The 12121-nt window shown below is 46.4% G+C and overlaps 1 long non-coding RNA gene across 2 annotated transcripts; it reads right to left on the bottom strand.

Moving 5' to 3' along the window:
• Positions 1–3023: 3023 nt before the first annotated feature.
• On the bottom strand, positions 3024–9444 carry LOC140003054 (uncharacterized). 2 transcript variants are annotated; one of them, XR_011810997.1, is made up of 7 exons: positions 9310–9444; positions 8983–9093; positions 8448–8508; positions 6844–6987; positions 6698–6750; positions 6208–6301; positions 3024–4143 (listed from the first exon to the last, which is right to left on the bottom strand). It is a non-coding gene; the product is annotated as an uncharacterized lncRNA (long non-coding RNA). The 2 variants fall into 2 exon arrangements; XR_011810998.1 differs by having other exon boundaries at positions 8983–9123; positions 9310–9350.
• Between the last annotated feature and the right edge of the window lie 2677 nt (positions 9445–12121).

The raw sequence follows: 12121 nt of genomic DNA, 5'->3' as shown, positions 1-12121 counted from the left end.
TTATTTACTTATTTATAAGGCTTAGCTCAACAGCATGCAGAGTGCAGACAGGAGAACTGGGGTGTTTCTAGAAGCAAAAATCCCCTTTTGCTTTTGCTGCAGCTTTTAACGTTGAACTGATAACGTCACCAAGCAAGTAACTGAAACTTCTTCAACTGGAATTAGTTTAAACACGCTCACCGTCATCTGCAAACACAGAGAACCAGCATTCACTAGCCCTAACCCCTAACCCTAACCCCAACCCTCACCCTAAACTCTAACCCTAGCTCCAGCCCTAGTCCCCGAGAACTGCATTTCCCGGTATGCTCTGGGCGCTCAACATGGCCTCCCGGAAGTTCGGAGTCCCAGAACTACATTTCCCGGCATGCTCTGGGCAATCAACGCGGCCTACCGGAAGCCTTGTGACGGAAAACTACACCTACCAGCATTCCCTGCACAGCCGGCACGGCCAATCAGAGGCCGAGTTGTCGAGAACTGCATTTAACAGCACTCCCTGGAACCCTAGCCCTTACCGCCCTTACACAAAAAAGCCGCAAGCCCTAACCCTAAAAATCCTCGAAACCCCTACAGACCTGACCCAAACTAAACCCCTGAAGACCTATGCCTAAAAGCCCTAACCCAAACACTTAAGACGCTCACAGCGCCCAAGCCCACAAAATTAAGACGCTCAAATCCCAAACCCAACCCAAAATATTAAGATGCTCAAAACCCTAACCCAGGAGAACCTAACCTGAAAAAAAAAAATAATAAGAAGATCTTAAAACCCTAACCGTAAATAACTGACCAAAAATAAAACCCTAAGAACCTAACCCTAAAAAAACTATCAACACTACAACCCAAAAAACTCCAAAACCCTGACACGCTAACCCTGAAACCCTTAAAACCCTAACCCTCAAATCCCTAAAATCCTAACCGTTAAAACTCCAACCCTAAAACTAAAAACCTTAAAATCCTAAACATAAACCCTGAGAACGCTTACCCTGAAACCCAACCCTAGGGCCCTATCCCTGAAGCCTTAAAACCGCGAATCAATCTTTGGGAAATAACATAGGCTCAGGAGAGGATCTCAGTACAGTAGCATTTGTATTTGAGATTACAATGGCGGGTGTCCCGCAAGCAGGAGGGCACCTACCGATTCCATACACAGTTTATATACTTTTTTTTTTCCCTCCCAAGGACCAGGACCCTCCCGTTTCCCCATTAACTGTGCAATCCAGGTTTATACTCTACCTGGTGCTTCACCGAAAACACACAGCTGCTGGCCTGTTACAAGTCACATTTCTTTTGAGGCTTTTACTCTTTGAGGTGGTAATGTTTCTTACACCGTGATTTCCACTTAATTGTTGTAAGGATTCTGGTTGTCTGCATTTTACAAGGTTGTCTGTTGTAATAAATGACTAAGTCCCAAATAGGATTACAATCAAAGTTTACAATTTATTAAATGAATAGAGGTAAGCAAACAGCACTGGGTGCGCCGGGAGTCTCTGCTCCACCGAGACGCACACAAGTCACAGCAGGCGGCTGGTTTTTATGCTCCTGGGCTAATACATATTCATTACTACTTCTAGAAAAGGCAGGGTTATTATAACTAGTTCCTGGAATCCCAACCCGCCCACTGGCGCATGTGTTATCAGTCTCTGGTGGTCCCTCTGCGGGTCTCTCGTACTGAAGGCTCATAGTCTTCCTCCCAGGCTTTTCCCTTGTCCTTCTCCTTTGTCCATCTTGGCTGGATGTCAGAGACTTGCATAGTGCCCCATGCAATAGTCATAACAGTTAGCAGTTATTCTGAAACCCCTTTGTTCTCTTGTCCCCTATTAACCCGAATTGCTGGACCATTCCTCTGCAAGATGAGAAGAGGCAAAGAGAGCAGGAGGAACAGCAGCCCTGTTTTTGGTCTGGCTTAGTTCAACAGGGGGCAGCACAAGCAACCAGGCTGTTTCTCTTCAAAGACTTGCCTTAGCATTGGTGAAGGAAACTGACCGGGCCGACAACCCTCTTACCTTTTTGCACCACTCCACACCATGGGGACTTCATCTCTCCAAGGCTGCACGAGGGAAGGGCGGAAACAAGAAAAAAAGCACATCCTGAGGCACCTCATAACCACAGCCTACCTACTGCAATACTTGTGTCTCTCTTCCCAGCTGCTTCATCTCTGTGGCTCTCCATCTCCAAACCACATTCTTTTTAACTGCCATGCAGAGTGGCAGTCCTCCGGGCGTCATAGAGCAGCACCATATTTTTTTTATTTTTATTAGTATTTTTTAATTTCAAAATAGCAGTCCGCTTCCCTCTGGAGATGGACAGTAGGTCCAGCCAGTCACCGAGTTGCCAACACAGAGCTTCACAGTTCCAGAAGGCGCTCTTTCCTTTCACCGATTCCTTATAAATGTTATCTACCACTGGCAAAAGCAATAAACAGACTGCAAACATGCACTGCCATCTTTGACAAACTTTATGTTTTCAATTTTATTATTTCAAAGAGAGCAGTCCACTTGCCTCTCCATCTGTGAAGTAGATCAAACCAGTCACTACGTTGCCGAACAAGAACTTGACGGTTCCAGAAAGCGCTGTTACCTTTGACCGGTTCCTCCTAATGTTTACCTACTGCTGGTTTATACATTTAGAGATTAAAATACAGCTCAAAAACAGAAGAGTATCCCACCATCCCAAAAAACAGTGAGCCAGAAACCTCTATTAAACATCCCTCTCCTAAGTGAATTCCAAGCACTTAAAAATTCTAGAAATCTATAAACTCCAGCCTGCCTAGAGAACCCTGCAACTGACTAAAGGAAAAACAAAGCACTTACCCCAAGGAGCAGCCCAGGCAGAAGGAGCTCTCTGATAGCATGCCTGGGGCTCATATAGCATTCAGCCCCGCCCAGCACCCAAACCCAATCACCTGGAAAAGGGGAGGGGCAAAGCACAAGGAAGTAGAAAGAAAGCAGGAGCAGCAGCAGCAGTTTTTTATTATTTTCTTTCTTTGTTTGTTTGTTTTTTTTTTTTTTTTTGTTTTTGTTTTTTTTAAGATCTGCTTTACTTGAAAAACATGCAGAGAGCAGACAGGTGACCTGTGGTGTTTCTAGAAGCAACAATCCCCATGCTTTTGCTGCAGCTTTTAACATTGAAAGGACGACACGACCAGGCCAGTAACTGGAACTTTTTCAAATGGAATTACGTCAAACAGGTTCATCATCACTTGCAAAAACAGAGAACCAGCATTCACTAGCACGCCAGCCCTGACACCCACCTCCTCCGCAACGCTGACTACTACTGATGCAACATGCTACGGTGCAATACCTCTCTGTTCCCAGCTCCTTTACCTCATCTGCTCACTACATTTACCTGAGAAGTGTGCCCGAACAGACTTATTCTGCAGAGATGAAGAAGGTGGCCCTGCTCACTCTCTTGGCACTACTGCACTTATGCACTCAAGGAACCATACCCCACGGTTTCCCAAAAACAACGTACCTGGCAACCCCTCATAAACGTACTTCTAATACGTAAATTCAAGGACATAAAGCCTAGAAGGCTTTATGGTCTAAAGACTCGACAGACAGAAAACACACAGGCAAAAGCTCCAGAAATATAACAAACTGTCCCTAAACTTGAAACAGACTACCCCTTACGTGCCCACTGCTGCCATTTTCAGACACATGCTCACACAGGGAGCTTCCATGATACATTTCAACTAAACCCTGCTCCATCACTTTAACAGCAAGGTTGTAACTTTGATAATATTTGACATACAGGCAAAGACTCACAGAAAGCCCCGTAATTCGGCAAAAATCAGAAGGGACCCAGAACCACAAAGCAAACACACAAAGTAACATCACCATACCATCCGTAAAACTGCCATAACAACTACTCACCTGAGGAAGAGCTGCGTGCAATACAGGCACCTACTACTAGATTGCTTTACAGTGACAGATCCTACCAGTTACCAACTCAAAAAGATATGCGTACCGGTTTCTACTGGAAAACGCATCAGTCCATAGACTCTGACCCACCTAAAGAACCCTGCAACTGACTGAAGGAAAAACAAAGCGCTTACCCCAAAAAGCAGCCCAGGCAGAATGAGCTCTGTCATGGAATACCTGCAACTCAGTTACCACTAGGTCCCACCTGGAACCTGAAGCCAATCACCTGGGAAAGTGCAAGGGGGAAAGCACAAAAAAAAAAAAAAAAAAAAAAAATCAGAAAGGAGCAGTAGCTGTGGTTTCTTTATTCATTTATATGGCTTAGCTCAACAGCATGCAGAGTGCAGACAGGAGAGCTAGGGTGTTTCTAGAAACAAAAATCCCCATGCTTTTGCTGCAGCTTTGAATATTAAAAGGACAAACTGACCAAGAAAGTAACTGATTTTTTTTTCCATCTGGAATTAGCTCGATCTTTTATTTACATAAAAAGAAAAATCTAGGAGCAGAACTGTGGGTAGTTAGGGTCTGGTGGCCGGAAGATGTCGCAATGTACGGAAAGGTGGAGCCCCTCCCTTGACGGACAGCAGTGTGTGGTCTGTGATGTAAGCAAGCGGAAGTGACGCTATGGGCCTCGGGTATATAAGCCCATGTGACTCGACAATAAATGCCATTTGCCATCCACCACATTGGTGTCTGTGAGCCGATGGACCGAGCGGCCTGGGGTTGGTCGCCGTGCCGTTCCTGAACCAGGTCGCCACTGCCCCCTGAAGGCAACACAGAACTGATTGCACACCAAAAAAAAAAAAAAAAAAATCCATTCCACTTGCAGGCAAAATCACTTACTTCAGTAAGCTACCTGTGGTGTAAATGCCTGAAGTAACTAGGAAAATAAAACTAACATTCATACTTTTAAGGAAAAGGTACAGCATTGAAGAGGCTTTCAGGGTAGGGCATAACTGCATTATCTGAGCATTCCCTAGGCTCCCAACCTTAGATGCTATCGCGCTGGGGAAACTTGGTGTGCTAGCTCTAAGGAACACCACGGAGCGTAGAGTGGAGTGGAGACACCACGGCTAGGCTCTGTAATCAGGTGGGGCCTCGATTGTTCTTGTGCACAAAGCTGCACTTTTTGCCACCCTAAGCCAAAGACCTGTCATGTTTTGATAAATGCTGTACCCTAGTGTACTTTTTGCTCATTATAATATCATTATAATACCAAAACACACCTCCATCCCAAAAGCTACCCGCCTCCAAGGTGCGACCACCCCTCACTGAGCATGCGCTCTGAATTTCTCGGAGCCTATTACTTTAAACGGAGACGGGAAAACTTTACACCAATCATAACTAAGATATGCTTGACTAGAGCCACTCAAGCTCCACCTAAAAGATAGAAAATAATATAAATTGGCCCAAGAGAGAGGGGATGTTAGGGAAGATACCATCGTCAGGGGAGATACCATCCCGAGGACATACAACATCCTTAGGACCTCCTGACTCCTGGGATCAGTCGACGGGCTGAGCCTCTCTTGCCCCCCCATTGGGACGCCTTTGGGTGAGATCTGAATATTTGCTTATAAATCTCCATAGAGTCTTTGATCCTTTTAACGCGTTTATTTCTAGGCTGCGCACCTGTAACACCTGTAACACCTATAACACCTGTGTATTTCATGCATACTAGCTTGCTTTTGCAGATAGTCACTATCACCGGCAATCCAAAAGAACCTGATTACCTGTTGCTGTAATAAACCATACTTGATTGCATTGTGATAGCTCTCATTAATGCAACTAGGGTGAGGGTGGTTATCCGTGATAGTTCAGTGTTCTGAATCTAACCAGACCCCCAGACGGTTAATGCATTGTTGGTGAATGTCTGAACGGACCCCCAGGTGGTTAATACGTTTTTGGTGAATGTCTGAGCGGACCCCCAGGCGGTTATTACGTTTTTGGTGAATGTCCGAACGGACCCCCAGTTTTGGTGAATGTCCGACTGGTTCAGTACTCTGAATCCAACCGGGCCCGTAACGGTTAATCAGCTACACCCCTTTAACGCGACACTACCTGAGAACCAAAAGGCTATGCTGATGGGTCAAAACACACTACAGGACACTGGGGCCAGGCCCTCCGCTGCACCCACTTAAAACCCATCCCTACACTCACCAAGGTGCAACCCCAACACAAAAAAACAAACAGACGCAGCATTTCAGCACCTGCTTTGTTCCGATTCTAAAGACTAACACCACAGCCCACATTGCCTGGGACACCTGATAAACAGAAGAGAAAGCAGCCATACCCTTTTCAAGCCATCCCTGCACGTGTCGCTCCTTGATCATCTGCAACCTCTTCTCCAATCCTCAACCACTTCTCTAGAGAGCCTGCCATGGCACCTGTAAAGCAAGATGGATACCCTTCGCACTCACCTCGTGCTACTTGGCAGTTCTGCTCCGATCCAGCTCACAACCAGCCCGCCCTTCTCGTGCTGCTCTTCAGAGTGCAGCTTGGCCCCACTCAGCCTGTGTGAGACAAATGTGAAACAAAAAGAAAAGCATAGGCTGAAGCAGCATCCAAAGCCACAGCACAGCTGGGACAGTTACTCTCATCTGCTGCCTTACCTCCGTGCCCTGCCCTCCCCTCCCCTCGAGGCAGATGCTTCCATCTGCTCTCTTAGGCCAGCTACAACACCCCTGAAATATAAACAGGATTTTTACTGTACTTTGTGTAGTTCAGTAACTGCAGTGACAACTGCACCCCTAAATTACCTTCTATATCTGTTCATCACTCACCTTGCCAAAAGCAGCTCTGGTCGTCAAGTCCCGTGTCGTACACTGTGTTTCAGCTTTAACAAATGAAAACAGGCACAAGAGAATCAATCATTCAGCTGCCAGCATTAGCACCCATCCCTCAACAACACAAAAGGGACCCCATTTACAATACTATCGTTTCAAAACAGCAGCCTCCTTGCCTCAGCACCTCAGAAGTAGATCAAGCCAGTCACCCAGTTGCCTCCCGAGTGCTGAACAGTTCCAGAAGGAGCTCTTTCCTGTGACAGGTTCCTCCAAAGGTTTACGCTCTACTGGGGACAGGAAAGAAATAAAAATAAAAAATTCAAAACCCCATATCTGTAAGCTTTCAAGATTCGACAGACCTCCTCAAGCACACCGTTCAAGTGCTATGCGAGCAGTTGCTCGCAAGCAGCTCAACTCTCCCCCCTCCAGTCTGCCAAACACCACAGAGATGACTGTGCCAGCTGCCCTTCAGTACGTGCCCAGAGGCAGACTGGATATCTTTACCAAAACAGTCCAGACAATGTATTAGTACACCCATGCACTGCCACGTTACCTGTCATCACTAACTGCCAGGCAGGACAGCTCCAGACCAAACACGTACACACACACAGGCACGCCACAAACACTACAAACAAAACACACAACACAAGGCACAAGAAAAAGTGACCCCCAAAAAGAAAGCCCTACAGCAACAGCACGTCAGAACAGGTGCTCTGCACCAGACCCCAGGAGAGACTCAAATGTCACAACATGCAACTGGAAGCAACTGCCAGAACTGGGATGACGGAGGCCTAAAAAGCCTGCCTTCAAGACAAGAGACCAGAAGGATGGGGACTGAAAACCCCCTAAGAAGACACTTAGGAAATCAATTCCCAAGCAAGAGCTCCTGATGCGGCCCAGATGACTTCTGCAAGAGTGAGGATGGAAACAGACGTGATCTCCAACCGAATATGATGCACAAGACCTGAAACAGATCTGCACCCATGCTTTTGCCGCACTTTTTTTTAACATTAAAAGGACAATACTTGCTGGGTCGTAACTAGAACATTCCTAACTGGAACTGGCTCAAACTTTTATTTACAATGAATGAAAGATCTAGGAGCAAAACAGACTATACACCAAAACAATCAATTCCATTCCACCCCCAGGAAAAAATCACATACTCTCATCCCCTCCTGTACCTCAGCCGCTTGCCTGCCCCACGTGGCACATGCTTCCATCTCTTCTCTTTACCCACTTATAGCGCCTCTAAAAGGCAAACTGGAATTTTACGCTATTGGATGTAGGAAAATAACTTCAGTGACAACCACACCCCCAAAATTAACAGCTACCTCTGCTCATCACGCACCAGAGTCACTGCAGAGGCAGCTGGTTGACACATCCTGCACTGCACACTGCATTTCAGCCTGAACAAAAGAAAAACACAGGCAGAAGATAAACATTCAGCTGCCAGCAGTAGCACCCATCCCTCAACAACATAAGCGACCCCAGCTTTACTTTTATCCTTTCAAAACAGCACTCCACTTGCCTCTGGACCTGCAAATTAGGTCCAAGCTTGAAAGGAGCGGCCAGCATCATCCACACCACCGGGGAACACAAAAGGACAAAAGAACCACTGTGCTTGCAAGCGCCCACCTGCCACGCTGCTCCTCTATCCCAGACAGACTCACCTCGGACCCTCTGAGGGAAACACCTGAGTGTCTTCCCTTCGCTTCAGGTAAGGGATGACCAGGCTGACAACACTCACCCTCCCTCACTGCTCCGCGACACGAGGATTTCCCTTTCCTGTCCACGACCGCACAAAGCACCTGCAAAAAAACAACAAAACAAAACAAAACAAAAGACAGAAAAGCACACTCTGAGGCACCTCACAGCCACAGCGTACCTGCTCCAAGACCTCTCTCTTCCCAGCTCTGGTACTTCAGCTGCTCACCAGCTCTAACTCAGATTCTTCGCCCACTGCACCACAGCAAACTCTGCCCAGGCCACACAACACACACTACACAAGCTACATTGCTTAAGACACACGAAAGCTGGAACGTTCCAGCCCAACAATTAGTCACGTCGCACAGGAAGGATGCCGCATACTCCTAGAAACCAAACCTTCCAGTCCTGAGCAGCTCCCCACCTCCTCATTCTAACCACACTCAGCAAACACACTGTTTGACCCTCAAAAAAAAAAAAAAAAGAACATGCACACACACAAAGAAAAACAACCGAGCTCCACAAATGCCAAAAAGACATGCACACACACAAGCCTCGGCAGGGGTAATCAAACTTACCCTTTGCAGATGAAAGAGGTGACTCTGATACAACTCTGCTCAGTCTCTTGGTAATGCTGCATCTACGCTGCCAAGCCATATGTAGCATTCAATCAAGCTGGTTTTAGTCCTCTGGAGAGTTACACAAGTGGGTTTATACATCTAGAGATTAAAATATAGCTCAAAAACAGAAGAGTATCCCACCATCCCAAAAAAACAGTGAGCCAGCAGCCCCTACTAAACATCCCGCTACTGAGTGAATTCCAAGCACTTAAAATCCAGAAATCCATAGGCTCCAGTCTGCCTAGAGAACCCTGCAACTGACTGAAGGAAAACCAAAGCACTTACCCCAAAGAGCAGCCCAAGCAGAAGGAGCTCTCTGCTAGCATGCCTGGGGCTCATATAGCATTCAGCCCCGCCCAGCACCCAAACCCAATCACCTGGGAAAGGGGAGGGGCAAAGCACAAGGAAGTAGGAAGAGAGCAAAAGAAGCAGCTGTGGTTTTTTTTTTTCCTTTTTTTTTAAGATCTGGTTTATCTCAAAAACATTCCGAGAGCAGACAAGAGACCTGTGGTGTTTCTAGAAGCAAAACTCCCCTTTTGCTTTTGCTGCAGCTTTTAATGTTGAACGGATAACGTCACCAAGCAAGTAACTGAAACTTCTTCAACTGGAATTAGTTTAAACACGCTCACCGTCATCTGCAAACACAGAGAACCAGCATTCACTAGCCCTAACCCTAACCCCTAACCCTAACCCCAACCCTCACCCTAAACTCTAACCCTAGCCCCAGCCCTAGTCCCCGAGAACTGCATTTCCCGGTATGCTCTGGGCGCTCAACATGGCCTCCCGGAAGTCCGGAGTCCCAGAACTACATTTCCCGGCATGCTCTGGGCAATCAACGCGGCCTACCGGAAGCCTTGTGACGGAAAACTACACCTACCAGCATTCCCTGCACAGCCGGCACGGCCAATCAGAGGCCGAGTTGTCGAGAACTCCATTTAACAGCACTCCCTGGAACCCTAGCCCTTACCGCCCTTACACAAAAAAGCCGCAAGCCCTAACCCTAAAAATCCTCGAAACCCCTACAGACCTGACCCAAACTAAACCCCTGAAGACCTATGCCTAAAAGCCCTAACCCAAACACTTAAGACGCTCACAGCGCCCAAGCCCACAAAATTAAGACGCTCAAATCCCAAACCCAACCCAAAATATTAAGATGCTCAAAACCCTAACCCAGGAGAACCTAACCTGAAAAAAAAAAATAATAAGAAGATCTTAAAACCCTAACCGTAAATAACTGACCAAAAATAAAACCCTAAGAACCTAACCCTAAAAAAACTATCAACACTACAACCCAAAAAACTCCAAAACCCTGACACGCTAACCCTGAAACCCTTAAAACCCTAACCCTCAAATCCCTAAAATCCTAACCGTTAAAACTCCAACCCTAAAACTAAAAACCTTAAAATCCTAAACATAAACCCTGAGAACGCTTACCCTGAAACCCAACCCTAGGGCCCTATCCCTGAAGCCTTAAAACCGCGAATCAATCTTTGGGAAATAACATAGGCTCAGGAGAGGATCTCAGTACAGTAGCATTTGTATTTGAGATTACAATGGCGGGTGTCCCGCAAGCAGGAGGGCACCTACCGATTCCATACACAGTTTATATACTTTTTTTTTTCCCTCCCAAGGACCAGGACCCTCCCGTTTCCCCATTAACTGTGCAATCCAGGTTTATACTCTACCTGGTGCTTCACCGAAAACACACAGCTGCTGGCCTGTTACAAGTCACATTTCTTTTGAGGCTTTTACTCTTTGAGGTGGTAATGTTTCTTACACCGTGATTTCCACTTAATTGTTGTAAGGATTCTGGTTGTCTGCATTTTACAAGGTTGTCTGTTGTAATAAATGACTAAGTCCCAAATAGGATTACAATCAAAGTTTACAATTTATTAAATGAATAGAGGTAAGCAAACAGCACTGGGTGCGCCGGGAGTCTCTGCTCCACCGAGACGCACACAAGTCACAGCAGGCGGCTGGTTTTTATGCTCCTGGGCTAATACATATTCATTACTACTTCTAGAAAAGGCAGGGTTATTATAACTAGTTCCTGGAATCCCAACCCGCCCACTGGCGCATGTGTTATCAGTCTCTGGTGGTCCCTCTGCGGGTCTCTCGTACTGAAGGCTCATAGTCTTCCTCCCAGGCTTTTCCCTTGTCCTTCTCCTTTGTCCATCTTGGCTGGATGTCAGAGACTTGCATAGTGCCCCATGCAATAGTCATAACAGTTAGCAGTTATTCTGAAACCCCTTTGTTCTCTTGTCCCCTATTAACCCGAATTGCTGGACCATTCCTCTGCAAGATGAGAAGAGGCAAAGAGAGCAGGAGGAACAGCAGCCCTGTTTTTGGTCTGGCTTAGTTCAACAGGGGGCAGCACAAGCAACCAGGCTGTTTCTCTTCAAAGACTTGCCTTAGCATTGGTGAAGGAAACTGACCGGGCCGACAACCCTCTTACCTTTTTGCACCACTCCACACCATGGGGACTTCATCTCTCCAAGGCTGCACGAGGGAAGGGCGGAAACAAGAAAAAAAGCACATCCTGAGGCACCTCATAACCACAGCCTACCTACTGCAATACTTGTGTCTCTCTTCCCAGCTGCTTCATCTCTGTGGCTCTCCATCTCCAAACCACATTCTTTTTAACTGCCATGCAGAGTGGCAGTCCTCCGGGCGTCATAGAGCAGCACCATATTTTTTTTATTTTTATTAGTATTTTTTAATTTCAAAATAGCAGTCCGCTTCCCTCTGGAGATGGACAGTAGGTCCAGCCAGTCACCGAGTTGCCAACACAGAGCTTCACAGTTCCAGAAGGCGCTCTTTCCTTTCACCGATTCCTTATAAATGTTATCTACCACTGGCAAAAGCAATAAACAGACTGCAAACATGCACTGCCATCTTTGACAAACTTTATGTTTTCAATTTTATTATTTCAAAGAGAGCAGTCCACTTGCCTCTCCATCTGTGAAGTAGATCAAACCAGTCACTACGTTGCCGAACAAGAACTTGACGGTTCCAGAAAGCGCTGTTACCTTTGACCGGTTCCTCCTAATGTTTACCTACTGCTGGTTTATACATTTAGAGATTAAAATACAGCTCA

The sequence above is a fragment of the Anas platyrhynchos genome, chromosome 8 (genome assembly GCF_047663525.1).
Source record: "Anas platyrhynchos isolate ZD024472 breed Pekin duck chromosome 8, IASCAAS_PekinDuck_T2T, whole genome shotgun sequence".
NCBI lineage: Eukaryota > Metazoa > Chordata > Aves > Anseriformes > Anatidae > Anas > Anas platyrhynchos.
The sequence above is the reverse complement of the archived record's forward strand: the minus strand, read 5'-3'. Positions and strand labels throughout refer to the sequence as shown.